The sequence below is a fragment of the Scatophagus argus genome, chromosome 11 (genome assembly GCF_020382885.2).
Source record: "Scatophagus argus isolate fScaArg1 chromosome 11, fScaArg1.pri, whole genome shotgun sequence".
NCBI lineage: Eukaryota > Metazoa > Chordata > Actinopteri > Scatophagidae > Scatophagus > Scatophagus argus.
This window is the reverse complement of record NC_058503.1, coordinates 1244148-1266658: the sequence shown is the minus strand read 5'-3', so window position 1 is coordinate 1266658 and position 22511 is coordinate 1244148.

Genomic DNA, 22511 nt, shown 5'->3' with positions numbered 1-22511 from the left:
ATCAAGGTGGCTGCAGTTTTTAGAGCCAAATGCTACAGTTGCTCTCCTCCAACTGCAAGACCCATGGCAATATGGGCAATATGGGAAACATTGGTTGTCACCTGATCAAGAAGCTTATTGGTTTAGAAGCTGACAAACCAATATGACTTTGACACATGGATAATGGTAATGTTTAGCAGCCACAGAGACTAAATACAGTCACAATAAAAACTGCATGCAATAAAATTATCCAGCAGCACAGTGATATGATTTTTATTTACATTAGAATTTCTATACAGTGGAGGTTAAACAATGAGCAGAAATGATATATCACCTATATAGTATTTTAATAGGTTACACTGTCATAATTAAAACAACTGGAGACTGTGTACAAACTGACATGGGGTCAAATAACATTTCATTGAATCTGAATCAGATCTAACAGGATGTGAGTGTTTCTGTGACTTCCTTTACAGACTAAAGGCTTCCGGAAACTGTCTTTGTCTCTGACCTGACTGCTGCTTTTTGTCTCTGCTGCACCTGCTTTTGTCCATTGTGTATAATGACAGTTGTAATCAACATTTCTTTGTAATCCCAGGTTTTCTTCATCATGCCCATTCACTTAAAAAGGGCATTTGCTGCGTAATTTGACTCTTCTTTTGCCCAAGAAATCAAGTGCCACCTACTTCAGCCAAGAGAAACAGGTTGTTACAATGGAAAGCTATAAAGCTATAAATATTCAGTATCACAGCAAAAAGCAACACTGATGCTGCAAATAAGGCAAGAATGTTATGGTTTCAAAAAGCAACCAAAAGCTGAACAAACCAAACTCGAATGAGCAGTTCAAAACTTCACTAGGTTTTATTTCCAAAAGAAATTATACTGAAGATCATGATGAGAGTGAAGTGGAGGCAGCGAACTTGAGGGACAAGAGAAGAATTAATTAATACTTTTCCAAAAATGTAAGAGGCCTTAAGTGTGTACCCCTGAGTTGGCAACAACAATCTGGCGGACATGGAGAGGAAGAGCCGGTCTGTAAATGCAGCAGAGTAGGTGTGGAGTTGATTGTACAGATGAATTGCAGTTGTGCAGGAGGGTAGACTCAGGAGATTGTAGGTCAAGCTCACTCAACTCTGCATACACGCACACATGCCCACACAGCTCCCAGAGGACAGACGGAAAACAGACACCAAAAAGAAAACACAAGGGAATCCTAAAGAATAAGTGAAACCCTAACAAAGAGAGGAATGCTTGCAGATTGCTGATCATGTAAATTCATTCAAATTAATATTTAGTTTACCACTAACTGCACATAGACTTAAACATTATTCTCAAGAGCTGGCATTAGATGTGACACTGCTCCATAATGTAGTTTATGTGAAATTATTTTTGTTTTTGGACGCATCAAAGTGAAATTAACTTTACTGATTGCCACCCGCAGGAGGGGTCAGAGGGGTCTGGTGCAGTGTGGATCAGGCAACAGACCTTGGAGGTCTGATCCTCGGTTGTTTAAGCTATCTTTTGGGACATGGAATGTCACCGTACTGGTGTGGAAGGAGCCTGAGCTTGTACTTGAGGTTGAGGTTGAGAGATACTGGCCAGATATCCTGGGGCTCACCTTTATGCACAGCTTGGGCTCTGGAACCAAATTCCTTGAGAAGGGTTGGACTCTTCTCTTTTCTGGAGTTGCTCCAGGTGAGAGGCAAAGGGCAGGTGTGATGTTACTTATAGCCCCATAGCTCTCTGCCTGCATGTTGGAGTTTACCCCAGTGAACGAAAGGGTTGCTTCCCTGCACCTGCGGGTCAGGGTGTAACTACGAGGAGCTCTTATAAACATCCATAAAATAACAAGAAAAGCCATTTTCTGTTATTTAATAGTCTTTTGACAATATTAAAACAGAACATTTTCTGTTACTTAATAGTCTTTCTTAAACATATTTGACAGGTTGGGGAGTTAGGGAAACAAGAGATAAGGTCATTACTATGATAACTGGCCCTACCACTAAACACAAACATAAGCCCTTCAAAAGACACCTAGCTTATATCGTGAGCCAATACGTTAGCCAAACACAACCACCTTCCCACGACTAAACTAGATGCCAGACCGAATTTTAAATTATAACTTGTGTTAGCTACTTATAAAATGTCAAGAAAACTGTAGCTGTCAAATCTACATAGGATAATTACCTTTTACATGCAAAATTGAGCTTCCTCCAAAATTGTTTCAAGCGCGAGCTCCCACTCCAGTTAAAAAATAGAATCATATATTCACAGATACTAACCAACTGTCACAAAAAATGAGTGGGGTGGCACAACCCAGAAACGTATGTTCCTTTGTATGGATGCAGTGATACAAAAAAATCTCATCCAAAAATATTCAGAAGGTATCAAGATATTAGTTCCTTAATATCCCAGACCTGTGGCTTAATAACTTATGATAACAGTGTGAACAGTTCACTAAGATAATATTACCGATATTCAACAAAGATTCTGAATCATACCTTAAGTTACACATGACCAACCCAGACAATATAAGATTTACAACCCTTAGTACTGCCAGTGAAACAGTCAATTTGATCATTTTTCATAAAAATACTGAGCGTGAGAAGTGAGAAGAGATTCATTTCCCATCATGCTATTCATTACATGGATAAACAGAAATACAGCAGTGAATCGAGTGCTACAGACTGGTGAGACCATGGAGAGAGACTTTTGGTCAGTCTCAAAGAAATTCTGGCAAACTATCTGGCGACTCAGGAAGGAAAGAGACACTGTGTCCCCGCTATTTGCTGTGGGGATGGGGAGCTGTAAGAGGAGGATATAGTTGGACAGTGGAAGGAATATTCCACCTGTCTTTGAGAATCTCCTTAATCCCACCAAGACGTATTCCGCCAAGGAAACCGGAGGACCTGGGGATGAGCTCTCCCATTACTTGGGCAGAAGTCGCCAAGGTAGTTGAATAGCTCCGCAGTCACGGTGTGTCCCAGGTGGATGCGAGCCATCCTGAGTTGGGGCGTGCCCACTCCCGGTCAGAGTAGACTTACTGCCCTTAGGAAAAAGACGAGGCTCTCAATTTAGTCATTTATTTATTTTTATTCTTTATTTACTTTTATACAATTAAGGCAATTTATTTTTTACTCAGTCAATATGTTCCAACCCTCACCTACGGTCACGAGCTATGGTTAGTGACCAAAAGATCAAGATCGTGAATATAAGCTGCCGAAATGAGTCCGCAGGGTGGCTGGGCTCAGCCTTAGAGATTGGGTGAGGAACTCGGACATCCAGGAGGAGCTCAAAGTAGAGCCGCTGCTCCTCCGCATCGAGAAGAGCCAGTTGAGGTGGTTCAGCAACACACACAGAAAGAGGCTTATGTCTGGACAGAGGCATTATTAGGATATAGTTGTTAATGTATCACAAACCTCACAAACCTCTTCAAGGAATACGTGACACTCGAGGGTCTTGACTCATTGTCCTTCTTTGTTTGCCTTAGATGGCAATCGCCATCTTCTCTCTGAGCAGCACACCCGTGTCACTCTGCTGCTATCTTGGTTCTTGCTGACTCATCACTCACGTGGTCACCCGCCATCTTGGCTTCAAGTGGCACGCCCCACGCATCACCCCACCGCCATCTTGGCTGTTCCTGATACGTCACTCACGTGACACGCGTCTTTGTTTATTATGGGATGCACGCCTCGCTGCAGACCTCAGAAGCATTAGTCACATTAGGCCAGTCCGAATTGGCTGGTGAAACATGTCCATCCACCCCAGGTAGTACCGTTTACCTTAAATAGTTCATGCAGACGACACCACGTTATTCAAACACCTAGCCGGTCACACCAGATCGATTTTCTCCCTCGAAAGTACCCAGCTCCCTCTCCATCTGTTTCCCAGGTTTCGCAGTTTAAAATCCCTAAGCAGCCGAAACCCCAGCTCATCCCGACCCCCCCCACCCGCCTGGTTCGCAAATTAAAGCAAAATGTGCAAAAACTTGAGAGGAAATGGCGTTCCTCCAAACTTATTGAATCTCGCTCAATCTAGCAAGACAGTCTTAGATTATATAGGAAGGGCCTACGGACTGCCAGAGCAGTCTATTACTCAAAATTAATTGAGGATAACAAGCATAATCTCAGGTTTCTCTTCAGCACTGTAGCCAGGCTGACAGAGAGCCATAGTGCTATCGAGCCTTGTATCCTGTGACCTGACCTGTGACCCTTCAGCAATGACTTTATAATCTTTTTTAACGACAAGATCTTAAACATTAGAGACAAAATTCAGCACCTACTGACCTCAGCTGATACCGATGTAACATCAAACACTAGTGTCTTAGAACCAACAGTAGAAACAGATAATCATCTTGACTGCTTTTCACCGATTGATCCCCATCAGCTATACTCACTCGTATATTCATCCAAGCCAACAACATGCCTCTTAGACCCCATCCCTACCAAATTTCTCAAAGAAGCTTTACCCTTACTGAGCACCTGTCTATTAGACATGATCAATCTGTCCCTGATAACAGGCTATGTACCCCAGTCCTTTAAAGTAGCTGTAGTCAAACCCCTCCTTAAAAAACACACACTTGATCCAGAGGGTTTAAGCAACTATAGAACAATATCTAACCTTCCATTTCTTTCCAAGATCCTTGAAAGAACAGTTGCCAATCAGTTATATGACTTTCTTCAAAATAATAACTGAAATTGTGTTGAATGTACTGTTGATAAATAATAACTATAAATAGCTCATCATAGCACAGAAACAGCATTGGTGAAAGTCACAAATGACCTCCTCCTTGCATCAGACAAGGGATTTATCTCTGTCCTTGTACTGTTAGACCTTAGTGCTGCATTTGACACCATTGACCACTCTATATTACTGCACAGATTGGAACACCTAATTGGCATCAAAGGCACTGCATTAAGCTGGTTTCAGTCTTATTTATCAGATCAATTTCAATTTGTTCATGTTAATGATACATCGTCCACACTCACAAAAGTTAGTCATGGAGTTCCCCAAGGTTCTGTCCTTGGGCCAATATTATTCAGCCTGTATATGCTTCCCATTGGTGATATTATTAGGAAACACTCCATACATTTTCATTGTTATGTGGATGACACACAATTATCAGTGAAACCAGATGAAACAAATCAGCTAGTCAAGCTTCAGGCATGTCTTAAAGACATAAAAACCTGGATGACCAGCAACTTCCTACTTCTAAATTCAGACAAAACTGAAGTTATTGTTCTGGGCCCCAAACACCTTAGAAACAAATTATGCAGTGATATTGCACTGCCAGATGGCTTAGCCGTGGCCTCAAGCTCCACTGTAAGAAATTTAGGAGTTATCTTTGACCAGGACATGTCCTTTAACTCGCACATAGCAAATATTTCAAAGACTGCATTCTTTCACCTCCACAATATCACAAAGATTAGGTACATCCTGAGTCAGAAAGATGCAGAAAAATTAGTCCATGCATTCATTACCTCTAGACTGGATTACTGTAACTCCCTTCTATCAGGCTGCCCCAATAAATCCATAAAGACTCTCCAGCTAATCCAGAACGCTGCAGCACGACTACTGACAAGAACCAGCATGAGAGATCATATTTCTCCTGTTCTGGCTTCTCTACAATGGCTACCTGTAAAATTCAGGATAGATTTTAAAATTCTCCTCCTCACTTATAAAGCCCTGAACGGTCAGGCACCATCCTATCTTAAAGAGTTAATAGTACCCTATTATCCCACCAGAACTTTGCGTTCCCAAAATGCAGGGCTACTTGTGGTTCCTAAAGTCCAGAGCCTTTAGTTATCAAGCTCCTCTACTATGGAACCATCTTCCGGTTTCGGTCCGGGAGGCGGACACCCTCTCTATATTTACGAGTAGACTAAAAATTTTCTTCTTTGATAAAGCTTATAGTTAGGGCTGGCCTAGGCCGGCCCCTAGTTATGCTGCTATGGGCTTAGACTACCGGGGGCCCTCCCATGACGCACTGAGCTCTTTCTTCCTCTCCCTCTCCTTCTGCACACATCTATGTCCCATTAATGCATATTACTAACTCAACTTCTTCCCTGGAGTCCTTGTGCTTTCTTGTCCCACAGATTCCTATCGATCATGACTGGACCTCCTGCTGCAGTCCTGCTGTCGTCCTGCTCAAAACCTGCTGCAATTACTACTGTTTAGTCATAATCTGATTTAAATCGTTTACGACTCAGTACAGCTACTACCATTATTGTTACTACTATTGTTATCAAAATCACCATAATACCTTCTGTATACTTCATTGTCATTGTCATTATCTACATTTCCGATACTTCTGGTATTATTACTGCTGCTATGCATCTCTGCTTATGTACTCCTTCTCTCACACCCCACCCCCTCTGCCTCTCTCCCTTGCTCTCTCTCTCTCTCTCTCTCTCTCTCTCTCTCCTGCTCTCTCTCTCTCTCTCTCCCTCTCTCTCAACCCAACCGGTCAAGGCAGATGGCCGCCCTTCTTGAGCCGGGGTCTGCTCCGAGGTTTTTGCCTTCTAAAAGGCAGTTTTTCCTCGCCACTGTCGCCAAGTGCTTGCTCAAGGGGGAATGTTGGGCTCTCTCTATTTACAATTTAATTAAAGAGTTTGATCTAGACCTGCTCAATTTGGAAAGTGTCATGAACTTTTGTTGTGAATTGGCGCTATATAAATAAACTGAATTGAATTGAATTGAATTGGTCGGGTCAGCTGGCCCAAGAAATTCGCAGCCCTGGTTGCAGCTCCGCCAGCTCAGTGCCGAGGGTGCAGCTAATAAAAGCCAAACAAAATCTCAAAACCAAAATAAACAGCGCGGGGGCAACACCTGTTTTCCCCCCTTGGCGAAAAGCCACGGCTTTCCCCAGGGAGAGGGATGCTAACACACACATCCCTGCTGTATCTTGTGCAACAGAGTGATTGGTTCTCTTAAAAAGATTGCCCCTACTAGTGCACAACATAATTGGTGCCCCGTGTGAGGCTGTTTAATTCCAGCTGTGTTCAGTATAATCACAATAAACTGTTATTGGCAGTTTAGAGAATTTCTCTTTTTTTAGAATCGGAATTAATAAACCGTACTAAACCGTACTAAAAGTATTGGCTATATTGTTGTAGTGTTAGAGTGTTGTGCTGTGATTGCACTAAGAGGTACCATAGATAGATTAAGTAGCAGTGCACAGACTGTATTCTTTCTTTTCTTATACTGTGAGTCCTGTGTTGTGACATACTTACCCCTTTTCATAAGTTATAGTGCTACTGTTACGTAGTTACAACTACTTAGCAGCCATAGTTAGCCTAAAACATAATTTGATTGTGTAGGTTTTGTAAGTCACAGGTTGAAGCCCACCTGTGCCACGTAAACTTGCTGAGCGTAGCAGTTTTGTGGGTTTTTTGTTTTTGACAAAATGAGCAGTAGGAATTCTCACACCCCAGGAGCTAGAGGCTTCCCAGAGGCAGATGAAATGGACCTGCAGGCCACGTTCACTGGGCTAATGAAATTAGCAGTTGATGACATGATTGACCTGAATAGCTACAATGCTAGCACCTGCGACAAAAAAAATACAGGAAGTGGTCACTTGTCACTTGTCCCTCATCTCTCAGATGCTCAGTCAGGTAACGTTGCTTTACCACTGTAAGGCCCTGTTACAAGATGCAGAGCATATAGAGCGGCTTACAGCGTTACAGACCAGCTATCATGCTGAGCAACACAAAAGCTTGATCCTACAACAAGAGGTTAGGTACCATCAGTTGATTGAAGTGAAGGAGGAGAATGAGACCATCCAGCAGGATTGTCATTATTTCAACATGCAGCTCCAAGCGACAGAAGATCAGGTGAAGACAGTCGACACTCGAACCTTGATCCGTCAAGCTGTGGGCTGAACTACAGGCATACCGAGCACGGGTAGCCACCTTACGTCACGAGCTTTAGGGTGTTCTGCAGACAGCAGACACCCACCGATCTGAGGACAGTTAGTGGAGAGGCGGCAGTCCCTACTGAGATGTCTGCTTTGATCGTTTTTGACCAGTACACTCCTCCATTGGTCCAACATAGGCTTGGGGAGGCCTCATATACAAGAAGTGCAACTTCATCAGTTCCCCAGCGCTCCATATCCAAAAAGAAAAACCTCCACGGAGAATCAATATATCAATCATGAGGAAGACCTCTCACTGTATCTTGTGCAAAACCTTAATATATGCACGCGAACAAGGGATATCCACTGGGTCTGCCCAGCAACCCATTTATTAGAGAGGTGAATGGATACCTCTGTGATTTGAGAGCCGACTCACCCAAGCAAAAATGGCAGGATACCATGTCTGTGAGAACAGACCGCCATGATGCAGCAATCACAGCCCTCACGATGTAGAAGTACATCCAAAGTTGCTGGCTACATTAGACTACAAAACCAATTCACTGACACTCCTCTTCTTCTCTTCTCTCTCTTTCCTCTCTTGGGTATTTCATTGAGCTATGCTTTTTGAAATTGTGTTGAATGTACTGTTGACGTGCCAAACACCCATAGTTAGTCTATTAGTCATCTCCGCCCAGACTGTGCCTCAACTCTGCCTCCATGAACTATGAACATTAAACTGTTGATCACTGTGCCTGCTCATCCACCAACAGGAAGAAGCCAGAAGGATTACTATCTTCATCACACATGGAGTATTCAACCTTAGAGTTGCTCTAAAGACTGTGGCCCCTACCCTTTTCTTCAGATCAAAGGGGGGATGCTGGGATCTCTAGCCATGTGCTCCGGAGAACAATAGAGGGGCCTACATGTACCCCAAGAAACCTGAACTAGAGTGACTGCCCGTTGACTCCAGATCGTCCACCCTCATCAGCTCAGTGAGCTTGCACATCACCAGTTAAAGGACCAACACCTGATCAGATAAGTTTCGGTTTACTGACTCCGTTATTGTGTGATGATAGTGTGAGACTTAAAAGAACTGAGGTGGTGATCTTTATTGGGCTCTTTATTTCTTCTTCTATCCCTATCTCTTTCCCTCACACTTTTACACCAGGCACTGAGGCAGAGGTGAGAGCATGCAATGGGTGCTGGGACTGGCATAATGAGACTGATGCTTCTGAGGTTTGCAGCGAGGCGTGCATCCCATAATAAACACTATTATAATGTGTGGGTGAGAGAGAGAGAAAGGCGATGGAGTCATGTGAGTGACATATCAGAGTGACGTGAGTTACATATCAGGAACAGCCAAGATGGCGGTGGGGTGACTCGTGGGGCGTGCCACTTGAAGCCAAGATGGCGGGTAGTCACGTGAGTGACGTCAGCAAGAACAAAATGGCGGGTGGCCACGTGAGTGATGAGTCAGCAAGAACCAAGATGGCAGCAGAGTGACACGCAGGGTGTGCTGCTCAGAGCCAAGATGGCGATTGCCATCAAAAGCAAACAAAAGAGGAAAATGGGCGAAGACCCTCGAGCATCACGTATTCCTTGAGGAGGTTCGTGATCGCGTGCTAGGGCTCTGTCTCAATGCCCAGTGTAAGCGCGTGAGGGAAAGAAATAGGGATGGATAGATCAGATTCTTTGGAGTTTGGAAAAGAAATACTCCGCTTGAACGTCCACAGCGGTGGACTGCTGACGATCCGTTACTTCACCCCTCTGGCGATGTGGAGCAGGGAAAATCACAGGTGAAAAAAAACTAACTTTGTTTCATCCTTAACAAAATTGGTGAGCAGTCCTCATTAAGCCATCCACGTCTGAAAAGGGAAAAAAGGAAAAAGAAAAGAAAAGACGCAGCAATCTATTTCCCGCAAGTTGCAGATTGTGACCCAGAATTTTAAAGATGAGAGTAATCTAGTAGTCTAACGGCCTTTCGGCAATCTGGATACCTAGGAGAGCTTGGTGGAGCTCTCACTGTCACAGCACGCACAGGGAAAAAGCCACGTCTGAGGGTCCCAGTGGCCTTTTATTACCTGAGTGACGGACCCCCGTGGAGATGGCTGGACCACAGCCGATGTCCATGCCGGTCCAGAGTTTGAATTCAGGATTTACGACTAGGTGTACGTCATGGGGGGCAGTCTCTAATGGTCAGTCACTCTAGTTCAGGTCTCTTGGGGTACATGTAGGCCTATCTATTGTTCTCCTTAGCACATGGCTAGAGATCCCAACAATTGGAATAAGCCAAATCCAACCTCCAAACAGATGGGGTATCCAGATGGGAGGTACAGGACCCAAAAGATCAAACACTCCAATGCTGGTGGCCACAAGATACCCTTGGGTCCCTTCCCCTGACAAATCAGAGCTGGCATGAGAAGGCACAACAAATCCAAGGACGAAGTCAAGTTAGTGACATGCATTAATGGGACATGAATGTAAATGGAAAGAGAATTAGAGGAGAGAGAAGCTCAGTTAATCATAGGAGATCCTCCAGCAGTCTAAGCTTATATCAGCATAACTAGTGGCCAGCCTCAACTATAAGCTTTATCAAAAAGGAAAGTTTTTTTTAAGTCTACTCTTGAATGCAGAGAGGATGTCTGCTTCCCAGACCAAAACAGGAAGGAAGCTTGATAACTAAAGGCTCTGGTTCCTGTTCTACTTTTGGTGACTCTAGGAACCACAAGTGACCCTCCATCCTGGGAGCATAGAGCGAGAGTGTCTAGTTGAATAATAAGGTACTATGAGCTCTTGAAGATAAGATGACACCTGACCATGTAGGGCTTTCCTATGTGAGGAAGAGAAGTTTAAACTCTATTCTGAATTTTACAGGCAGCCAGTGTAGAGAAGCCAACACAGGAGTTGGAGAGTCTTTAGGGGCTTATTTGGCAGACTGATAACAGGGAGTTGCAATAGTCCAGCCTGGAGGTAATAAATCCGTGGACTAGTTTTTCTGCATCTGTTTGAGACAGAATGTGTCTAATTTTTGCAAGATCGCAAAGGTGAAAGAAGGTTCTTAAAATGTGAGCTAAGTGTGAGTTAAAGGACATATCCTGATCAAAAATAACTCCCAGATTTCTTTAGGCAGGGCAGGATGCCAAGGCATGTCGGCCAGGGTAGCTATATCATTAGATATATTTGTTTCTAAGATGTTAAAAATAACTTCAGTTTTGTCTTAGTGTAGAAGTAGAAAATTGCAAGTCATCTAGGTTAGCTGATTGGCTTCATCTGGTTTCATTGATAAATATAATTGCGTGTCATGTGTGGAACAACGAAACTGTACTGAACTGGAGTACCTCCTAACATAACATCATCAATGGTGAGTATATATATATATATATATATATATATATATATACATACATGCAATACTGAGCCCTGAGGTACATCATAAGTAACTTTACTGTACTCAGAGCAATTATGATTAACATTAACAAACTGTCAGATAGATATGACTCGAAGTGTGATCAATGGTATCAAATACAGCACTGAGATCTAGAAGTACAAGTATGGAGACAAGACCTGTATTGGATGCCAGGAGAAGGTCGTTAGAAACTTTTATCAGTTCTGTTTCAGTACTATGGTGTTCTCTAAATCCAGATTGGAAAGCTTCAAAAAGGTCGTTGGAGTGGAGATGTCGATGTAGCTGCTCTAGAACAACCTTCTCAAGGATCTTGGAGATGTATGAAAGGTTGGATATAGGTCTGTAAGTCCTTGGGCAAGACACTGAGCCCTGAATAGCTCCTGATGGCTTTTCATTCACAACATCAAGAGTAGCAGAAATTTGCACTCATTTTGCATTATATTAACTAACCCTTATTCTATCATTCAGTTTTGTAATATATTGCTCCCCTGACTCCGCTGAGAGTTTTTCTTTATGTGGCTATTTGTCTTTAACGTGTACTTACACATTCCTGATGAACTGACAGGTTAAAAATGACTTGTGATAATGAGAAGTAATGACAGCTAGCACGCTACCCTTCCCATTCCTTATAAGATTCTAAAGCCTAGATTTCAAAACCAACTGTAACAATGTGGTGGGGATGTGCTATATCGGAATATGTATTGTTAACTAGCTATGAAAGGACACATTGGGATATGAGATTTTGGTCTTATAAAGCTTAAAACATCAGTGTTATTATTGTGGGTTCCTGTTCTTTGTCTCTGAAATTCAAATTCATATTGCCTTAATTGTATACCAAAAAGCAGGTTGTAGACCTCAGTGGCCTACAGGGTAATAAAGCTCTGTTTTTTTTTCTTTTCTTTTCTTTTTTTTTTGCCCTTCATCTTATACAGTTTACCTTGGCAATACTGCACGTAAGTTTGTCAAGCCATCAAAGCAAATGTGATAAAAAGATGATAGAGTTTCTGTCATACTTTTTAAATCTGTTTTTCAGTTTGTACAGCAACAAATTCAAATTTAACATTAAGCAAATTGTGTGTCTTTGCGAATACACTGTACATTGTATTTTTTGGGACAACTGCCCAGATCTCGCACACACAATCTCTGCGACCTCAGCAGCTTGAATGGAACAAGTCAGTCATGCATGCTGATGGCTGCGTCTACTTTGGTTCACTGATACCATTCTAAAAATAGTAGGCTCTTCATTGGCCTTCACCACACAGGTGACACATAGAGAGACGTACTGCTGTACCAGGTGACCCTATAGTATTTCTGCTGGGATAAGAGGTCAGGGGTAAAGTGTCAGCTACCAACACTCTGCAAGAAGTCTTTATATCTGCTCTCACATCACGTCTCTAAGTTTAGCACGACATGCTCACAGTCAGGGAAGGCTGAGAGAAGTGCTTTCACAAGCATGAGATCAGCATTCTGGTTGGATTCCATCCCACTGAAGTCTATCTGGGAAACCCTGACAATGCAAAAATGCAGCACATTCCCTGTCATGTCAGACAGATGGACAGACAGGCATCTGACCTCACACCACCAAGGCATGTGACATGATGAGCTAGAGGACCCTTGAAGGGGTTCCTGACAGTGGCTATTCCCCCATCCCCCTACACTCCACCCCTCACCCTGACCCCTCACTCCTCACCCCCTCAGCTTCAGTGTTTCACAGTGTGAGAGGCACATAGAGATGAAGCAACCGAGAGGATACAGGGACTGAAAGGGGAGTGGGTGAATCACCAGAGAACAGCAGAGATAGCACGATTGAAATGAAGAGCACCTGAGAGGAAGTGTTTCTCTGCTCCATTTGTTCTTTGTGCGTGCATGTGTGTGTGTGTGTGTGTTTGTTGGAAGGTTTCTTTCTGATCTGTAATTCATTAAAACTGAAATGCCTTGCTTAAGGTTACATCAACAGTGGTTAAAATTCTTCACACAGATTTATCCTACTGGTCCAGGAATCAGCACTTGGATGACCTTAATTGAGAAAATATTTCAATGGTTTCATTCCATATTTTCAGTTTTCCATTAAATTGTCTCTTAAGTTATTTCCTGTATGCCATCCTATAGTGGATGATCATACTTTGTCAAATTCAGTCAAACATCATACAGTGTAATGACATTAAACTAAATCTGTGATATAGCTTACATGCACCAGTAATCTTGCTTTCTCTGGAATGAGGCTCTGAAGACCGTAACTCTTGCTGTCACTGTGCTCATTTGAAATATTTGCATTTCACAAAAGTGAGGAGGAGCACTGAACAACCATTCTGCTATGTGAACAGTTTGATTTTTGATGTGTATCATCATTCACTGTAATGTGGTGCACAGTTGACATTGGACAAAGACACTGATGAGTCTGTAGATTTGCTCCTGCTGCAAGTGAAGGCTTTTCTGCTTGTGAGACTCGCTTTCTTGTCTCTTAGAGCCCCTTTCCTCACCCCATCTCTCCTCTTCCCTTTCCTTCACTCTCCTTGTTCTCTCCCAACATACTGGCTTAGAAATGAGGAGTAAGTCCCTCTGTTTCAAGAGGTTTGGAATTAGTTTGTCTCCTAGCAACACCTCATACAATACAACATGGTTTTGTGTGAGACAGAGACACAGTGTGAGAGTGATGCGTGTGTAAGAAGTGTGGGAGACTTTGAGAACAAGTTGATCTGTGTGTGTGCCCATGCATTAATCAGCTGAGCACACTTTTTCCACTGAGTGCATGTTTGGTGGGTATACTCTCATGGGGAAACCTGTTCCACTCCACGCACTGTCTTACTCTTTGCTTGTCTTCCTCTATCCTCCAACACATATACACGCATACACACACACCTACACTCAGACACATGCATTCTTCATTCACAGCAGACAGCACTTCCTCCCTGAGTTGAGTTACGTAAGGACCAAGGAGCTGAATGGAAACTGGTGATAAGCTGGTATTTTATCACGAGGACAGAGGCAGTGACCATGAGAGACTGGGTGGGACACATTATCTGTGGGTGTATAAATGGGAGAGAAAGTCTACCAAACAACCACCCCCACCACCACCACCACCCACATGGCCACTGTGATGTCATCAACCCTGGCTTAGCTAAAATATAGGCCACAATTTGGAAAACAGTGATACCTTCAGTGATACCAAAATTAAAACTTTGCTGGGACAAATGCAGACTGGTATAAGAATGACAATATATAAGTAAAGTCTTTTAAATCATCTTTGGGCCTGACCTCAGCAAAATCACTTTCTCCTTCCTCTGATTGACTTACTGCTCTCACATGTAGCTGAAACTGAAAGCTTTATTGCTGGAAACGAATGGGTTAAGTAGCCAAAGCTGGAACTGTGAAATCTGAGGAGAGATGAGAGAGGGAGAAGAAAGGGGAGATTTCTGGGGACCAAAGAAAAAGAGGAAGATCCAGGCTGCTACCCTTTGCCCTCTTCCTCTCTGACAGCTCTTTGCCTCTCTCCCACTAGCACATACTTTCTTCTCTTTTCTGTTTACTCTGTCTTGAGCCTGTGTTTGAGTGATTTTCACCTTTTCCTGGTCTGGTGTTAGCCAACCTCTTCTGGGAGACAAAATGACACGTGAGCCCCTGTGGCAACATTTCTTTATTTGACCCCTTTTTTGTTTGTTTGTTTGTTATTGTTTTTGTTTTTCTTATGCCAGGGGAATCTTTTCACAGTTACACCACTCCAGACAAGATTCTTTCCCTTCTGGTGTTAAAGCTCAGCGCTAAGCGTTTCCCACTTCCTGTGCAGCGCTGAATCAGCCTCCAAGAATGTACGAGCACTGACTCACACTTCCTCCTGGATATGACAGAGCTTCCTCTCCTCCACAAACTGATTTAGCCTTTCTCTTATCCCTCCCTCCCTGTGCTGATCTTCCTTTCCCTCCCACCTCTCCCACCACCAACCACCCAACCTCCTTCCTCCAACAGATGAAGGTTTGAGAGGCAGCCCAGAGTGGAATAAGTGAGTCCCGGCTCGGTGAGTATGTATGTTTGCTAAAAGGCAGAACATTGACCGACTGGAGAAGGGCAATGAGAAGGTATAAGTCACTCATCTCAGTCATCAAGCATTTGAGTCAATGAATTTAATTTGTCTCCAGCTATGTTTGCTTGTCTCAGTCTGGCCTTAGGAGCAGAACAGATGGGTCTCTGTTGCATCCAAGACAACAACAGGCCCACCATTAACATCTCCTGCACAGGTGAATGGCAGCTCAGCTCTTCTTAAAACAATTAGCTGAGAATATTGGATCTAGTACATTTGATTATCATCAGTAGATTATAAAGCAATGATTTGGATTGTATTGCACACTTAAACAGGGTATTTCTCTGGCAGTGATATCAAACCATGTAGATAGTTTTGGTATTATTTGTTCAATTCGAAATTCTGCCTTCAAGTCACCATAAATGAAAGCAAACAGAATTTCATTTGTGTTCCTCACAGCACTGGCAAATTACATTAAGAACTGAACAGTTTGTTCACTTGATACTGTAATGCATAGAAAACACAAGTCAACAGTTTTTATGGAGAAAAGAAAACAATCAAATACGTTGTAGTGAAGTCTGTGCACACTGGATATTGTTTTAGGAAGGACTCTAAGAGGGATTTCTCAGAACAGATTCAGGTATAGCCAAAACTATCTGAATGGCAAGATACCATTAGGATTAAATATCAAAATATGATTTATTTTTCCTTATGCCATGGGACAGCAGCTCTCATTAGCTAATATAAAATTTGTTGCAGCTTATGCCCATGTGCATACCATTAAAACTTGTTCCTGGAAACATTTTATTTTAAAACATTCAGCTCTGAGTGAGTGAAACTTAGCAACGTTTCCCTAAACAATAGCCCAGATTGCCACAAAGAGGGTAAGAAAAGGGAAAGAAAATCAGCAACAAAAAGTGTCATTTTTGCAAACCAAAACCAGCCAAAACTTAAGCTTTATTTGCAACTGATTCACAAATTTGGTCCTGTTTTAATCATTCTGTTTAAATTATTAGATTCATCGATCCATTTAACATCCTTTTTTAAATAGAATTTGTTTTTATTTATGTACTGATGATTCATCTCTAAGTCTCCTTATTAATTCCTCATTTCTTATGTCTGATCAAATATACATTTTGAGTTCAAGGTGAAGCAATGCAGAAGACAGTTTTGCACGCAGCAACAGAATAAAGCCACATATGGATAGAACAGAATAGGCTCAAAGCGGATTACAATGGAATATGACTGCTCCAGCCCAATACAAGAATTTAAACTTCAGTACAGTATTAGTACAAACGATACTCAATATCTCTGTTCATACTATTACTAACTACTAATACTAACTAATTTAAGTCCTAGGGACACAAAATGGGATATTTTTTTCTTGATTATTAACAATCTGCCCACATATATTTAAATGGTACATGGTAACAGTGTGAATTGTTTGATACTTTGGATAATCTTACTAGCACATAACACTCCAAAATATGTAACTTGCAGTTTTTACTCTTCACTTTTTGTATGGATTGAAGAACCCAAAGTTACCATGGTATGTAGTGATCTTTACACATGCTAATAGACAGATATTGATGCCTCTGGGCAAATCCAGCCTAGCTGTTTCCCCCTGTTTCCGGTCTTTAAGCTAAGCCAAGCTGAGGCGAGCTATGCTATGCTAAGCAGCTATCTGTATCTGTATATTTACACTACAATAATAAGAGTGGTACGGTCTTCTAATCTAATTGTCTGTCAGTAATCTAAAAGAGATGACTGATTTTTGAACTTACTGTACAAGCACACGCAGTGATTTCATCTGCTTTATTGTATAGCAGAAGTTGGAACCCAACTGTTATACTACAAACTTACTGTGAGGAATAGAACAAGACCCCGATTAGGAACTCTGCTACCTTTAACTCCCATTAGACCCATCTGTAAAAGTAGGCCATACTCTGACTACTCAAGTGTGAAACAGAGGTCTTTTTTCTCTGAGCACAGTGGAAAGTTTACCTTGTGGCCAAGGTGTGCTGCTGTGCTGATTATGCAAACATCCCACAGCCAGCAGGGACCTGTACACACACCCACACGCATGCATGCATGCATGCATTCACCTGACTCATCTATGACGTCACGTAAGACAGGTGCCTCCGTGGATACAGCAGGACCTGAGGCAGCGAAGGTGCAATTGTGTGTGTATGTGTGTGTGTATGCATGTGTTCTTTGAGTTGTTCGCTGTATTTACACATAACAGTGCAATCATTAGAGAGTGGATCACACGTCAGGGGAACTGGGTAACAGCGAACACTAAGAGGAGCCGGTGATATCACACAGTCATAACCAAGGAAAATGTTGTGCAATACCTGCGTCATTCTGCACCAGGACAACAGCAGGTCGAAGCTGGGAGCCGGCTGGTCAGCCTCTAAACAACATCTGTCATATGCGGCCTGCAGGCAGCACAGAGGCAGTGGTGTAGTGTTGTTGGTTCGTCAAGGGCAGTGATTTATACTGCAGTAGGTGGAAAGCACCGTACTGTCCAGCAAAGCCAGATAATCTGATGACTACTGAAAGCACTTCAGATGACCAAATATTGTGGTATGTTTGTAAAAGGAATAACACAACCCAAATTCAGCTGGCTTTTCCTGTAGCTGCTCAGTCTGTCCTCTCCTGTCAGTGTGAAACCAGTTGTTGTGTTGAGTTTTCTTAAGAATGAGGCCAGGTTAGTTGTGAGTCTGGCGACACGGTGGCGCAGTGGTTAGCACTGTCGCAAGAGGGTTGCAGACTGGAACCCCGGGCTGGGCCCTCCTGTGTGAAGTGTGCATGTCCTCCCTGTGTGTGGGTTTTCTCTGGGTGCTGCGGCTTGATGTGATGAGATTACGTTATGTCCACAGGGTGTATAAAAAAAGGGTTTCTCCATTCACATCCGTTGGAGTGTTGGACTTTCCCCTCACCGGCCAGGTTGTAGAGCACCTGTCAGGAAGAACGTTGCTTTTTAAACAGAACATCAGATCTGCCTCATTTTTTCTTGTTTGTCGGTTCCCAAAATATTTTTAAATCTGCTCTCTAATTTAGACACCATTACTCATCTTTATAGGTCATATTCAGAGCCTTGACCTTTGCTTTAATTTACTCTGTGTGATGTTCCATATATTCATGGCATCAAAATGTGACCAATAAAATGACTAAACTGCACCACTGTGGGCTGATTTGACCACTGTTTCAAATTAGGACGGTGAACCATCTAATCACTGTTACAGTGACCTCTCAGCTGATCTATGATTGTCGAAAGAGTCACGGTGACTCAACTCAAGTATACCATGGGAAAGAATTTAAATATTTTGGATGCTTTCCCAGAGTGCCATATATGTATATATATAGTGATATAGATATGTGTTGTCTTGGAAGTGAGGAAGCCACTCTCAGGTGGGGCCTGCTTTTGAAGATGAGTGGACAGCATTTGTGGACACTGCCACCATGTGGCTCACCTTCAACCGGAGAGCTTCGTTACACCCAACAGAGCGCACAGTCCGCCGTCGTTAGTGAAATGGAGAAGCAGGGACCATCTGCTTCTCCATTTCACTATCGACAGCGGACTCTGATTAGATTCAACTGGGCAAAATAAAACCTAAATATTGACATAATGACAACGTTTTCAATCAAAAGGTTACACCAACAATGTTTGAATAGTGCAAAGAATAAGCCAAGGCTCTACATTTTAACACATTAAAACTGAAACATTTACACTAAATCATAAACACTATGCAGGTTTGTCATTCACTTTCAATAATAAATGCACAATGACTTTAATTACTATTATTATTACTTACAGGGTGGCACAGTGATGCAGCAGTTAGCACTCTCACTTCACAGCAAGAGGCTTCCGGCCTTCTGTGTGTAGTTTGCATATTCATGCTTCCTTCCACAGTCCCAAAAACATGCACATGAAACCCTATGATTGACTGGCAATCAGTCCAGGGTGTACCCCGCCTCTTGGCCACACACACACACACACACACACACACACACTACTGTGCACAGATAAAGCAGTACAGAAAATGGATGGTGGATGCATACTCTTTCGGGATGGGTACTGCAGAGCTGTAATGCAGTACAGTACATAATCTTGTAATCCTTTTGTGTATGGTTAGAATGGTTATGAGAATTTAAATAACGAAAAATGATGTTAAGGACACTGTTTAAGGCCAATGAATAACACTGATTCAAATCACTGTGAAAACTAATCAAATTTCACATGCATCGACCAACAAAAAATCTCGTCAAACATTTATTGGATTAACGTACAACAATGTCTGATTTGGACTTTAACTTGCTCCCTATTTCAGTTCTGTCACAGTAAGATCATCTAAAGTATAAAGCAAGAATAATTAATATGTGACATTAAAAGCCAAGAAAACCGCAACTTCCCCCCCTGGACATTTTTAAACTATGATTCACTACTGAGCTCAACATTTACTAATTCAGCCTCGTATTCTTGGTTGGTTGGCTCATGGTTGATCATTTATAGCAGGAGGAAACATTTCAACAAATGGTGGCATGTTTCACTGGCTTGATAAGAGACAACAGTGTCCAAAAAAAAAAACCCTCATAAATAATCTTCATGTACAGCAAAAGACTACATGTGTCTGGGAGAAATGATACAATGCATGTGGTGAATTTGTGTTTTAATTGAAATGACCTGGATTAAAACAGCAGTTGTGTCTACTCTCTCTAGCAGAAAACCATCTGACCATATTGCTTTGTAAAAGAGCATTTCCTTTCGCTGTTAATGGACTATATTACCGTACTATGTTTTAAAGTTATATATTTTATACTTTTTACTTTTTTAAATGTTGAACTGCTGTTTTTTTGTTGGTTTGTTTGTTTTTTGGTTATTGTGGGGGTTTTCTACCAGGAAAATCATGTGTAATGTATTTTCAGTTCTGGTCTTGGGAACCCCCAGCCCTGTATGTTTTAGATGTCTCCCCCTTCCAACAGAACTGATTCAGATGATCAGCTCCTTATGAAGCTCTGTGGAACCCTGATAATAACAATGTTTGCAGCAGGGAAACATCTAGAACATGAATTCTCTAGTTTGTCAAACACTGCTAGTTCATCTTCAAACTGCACAAAATGAAGTGGAAGCCAATAACAGTAAAAATGAATTCTAATTTTTAAAACATGGTGTGCATGGTCAGTTGGGATGTAAAGAAGAAGTCTGTGTGGTGTGGTCCTTTAAGATATGTTTGCAACTTTGTTTGCTATAGCAGGAAAAAACATATACAATGGTATTTAGCATCTGAGCCAGTGTACAAGTGTCACATGTTTACATTTTCTTTTGTTTTCATGTGAAGAAAAGAACTAAGAGAAAAGATGAAATTAAAGCTGCTAGTCTTCGGAGCTGAAACCTTCCCACGTTAAAACTGACAAATAAATTAAATGTCTAAAGTTGAGCTTTAAAAGATAGGATGGCATTTTTTGAGTGTGTTACGCTAATACACAGGTCCACACACTGAAACATTTTTTTCTTTTTTTGCTGTAATCATTCCTTCTGTCCATTTTCAGGAGCTCAAGAGCTCCCTTTCTAATACCCTTCAAATGGAAGTGATGTGGGAAACCGACAGTCTTACGCTGTGCAAAAATACATTTAAACCTTCATCTGAAGTTAATGAGCATGAGTTAGTCAGATTAAGTGGGTATCTTCCAATGTTACAGTGCTTTAAGCATGAAATTCTCTCTCTCCACGTTGGCCCCAGAGTGTGTTTCTGTGCTAAGCTCTGGTGGAGGGATAAAGAGGGAGAGTGGTAGAAGAAAACCTCTGGAAAATATTCTCTTGATCTGACTAAGTCAGAGACAGAAAAATGGACTGTGAACTGCATCCTGCATCACTTGGAAATGCATTAGGAAGGGATCGCTTAACTATGACTACGAACAGGAGACATTGTTGTTAAAAAACAGTTTCAATGTTCACATGGGCTGTTTGTCTTAAACATGACTATTATTTAAGACAAACTGGAAAAACGTTTGTACAAACGTCTGGTATGAGGGCAGTGCTTAATAAACTTTCATGTAAAACTGGGGATCAAACTGCAAAACAGCAGGTTTTCAGCATTCAAAACAAATACTTGGGATACTGAATCTGCATCTAGATTATCCATCTGCATGAATCTATGATAAAAAAAAAAACAAAAACAAAAAAAATACCTTAGTGAGTGTGTCTATGTGTGCGCAAAATCACAACCCACTCATCAAGTTAACCCGAAGCTTCCTGTGAGTCATGGCTCCAAACCCCTCGGACTCATCCGAGAGGAATCCGGGGGACTTTTACCACATGGAGACCTTGTTGTTGTCCTGGCACAGACATATGAATGAATGAATGCTTCCTGAGAAAATAAACACAATGACGAGTTAGCTGTGCACTGAACATTATGCTTCTTTTTAAGCCTCCAGTCCACCTGTTTGTTAACATGGATGCCACAGTGCCTGCAGCCCACACGTGCCTCTGTGTGACATTAACTCCATCTTAATTACCTACTACATCAAAATACTGCTTACACCTTAATAACACGAATAATAATTATCCCCACATATAGTGTATAACAGGTAATATAACTCAGGTTGTTCAGGAAGAAAGAACATTCTGTATCAGGAGTACTTTTCAGACTTAAAGTACACTTTTCTGATAATAATGTGCTTTTACTTGATCACATTTTTGATTGCAGCAAAATTTACCTTAAGAAGAGTAATTCCATGTTGTTGTGATGGTATCAGTTCACTTATCTGAAAGTACTGTTTCAAATCTTAAGAGGGGAGCACAGTACCATTCACTTTTTACAATTTGATCCTAAGGTTATAGGTAGAGATTTTGTTGGCTATTTGATAGCACTGTTTTCCTATTGGAAGTCAAGTTGTTTGTTTGTTTGGGTTTTTTTTACCCTGACAGGATGGAGCATCTTACCTCCAACATCTGAGGAGACTCTGATTGAGGTCATTCTTCTGTATTTTAATACACTGTATCTGAGAACATTTACTGGAAACAATGACATTTTTAAAAGATGACTTTGTGTATTTGCCTTTGCTTTGAACAGCATTGTTCCATTTTTGACACTTTAATCCAAGGACTGAATCGTTCCACCACCCATTTATGGATTATATAAATAATTAATAACTCCTTCAGCAAATTAGTCACTGTTTTAGTGAGTAGTCATGTAGGGACTTTTTCAGTAATAATTTCAGAAATGGATGCCTGAAAATGCAAATATCTTTACTCA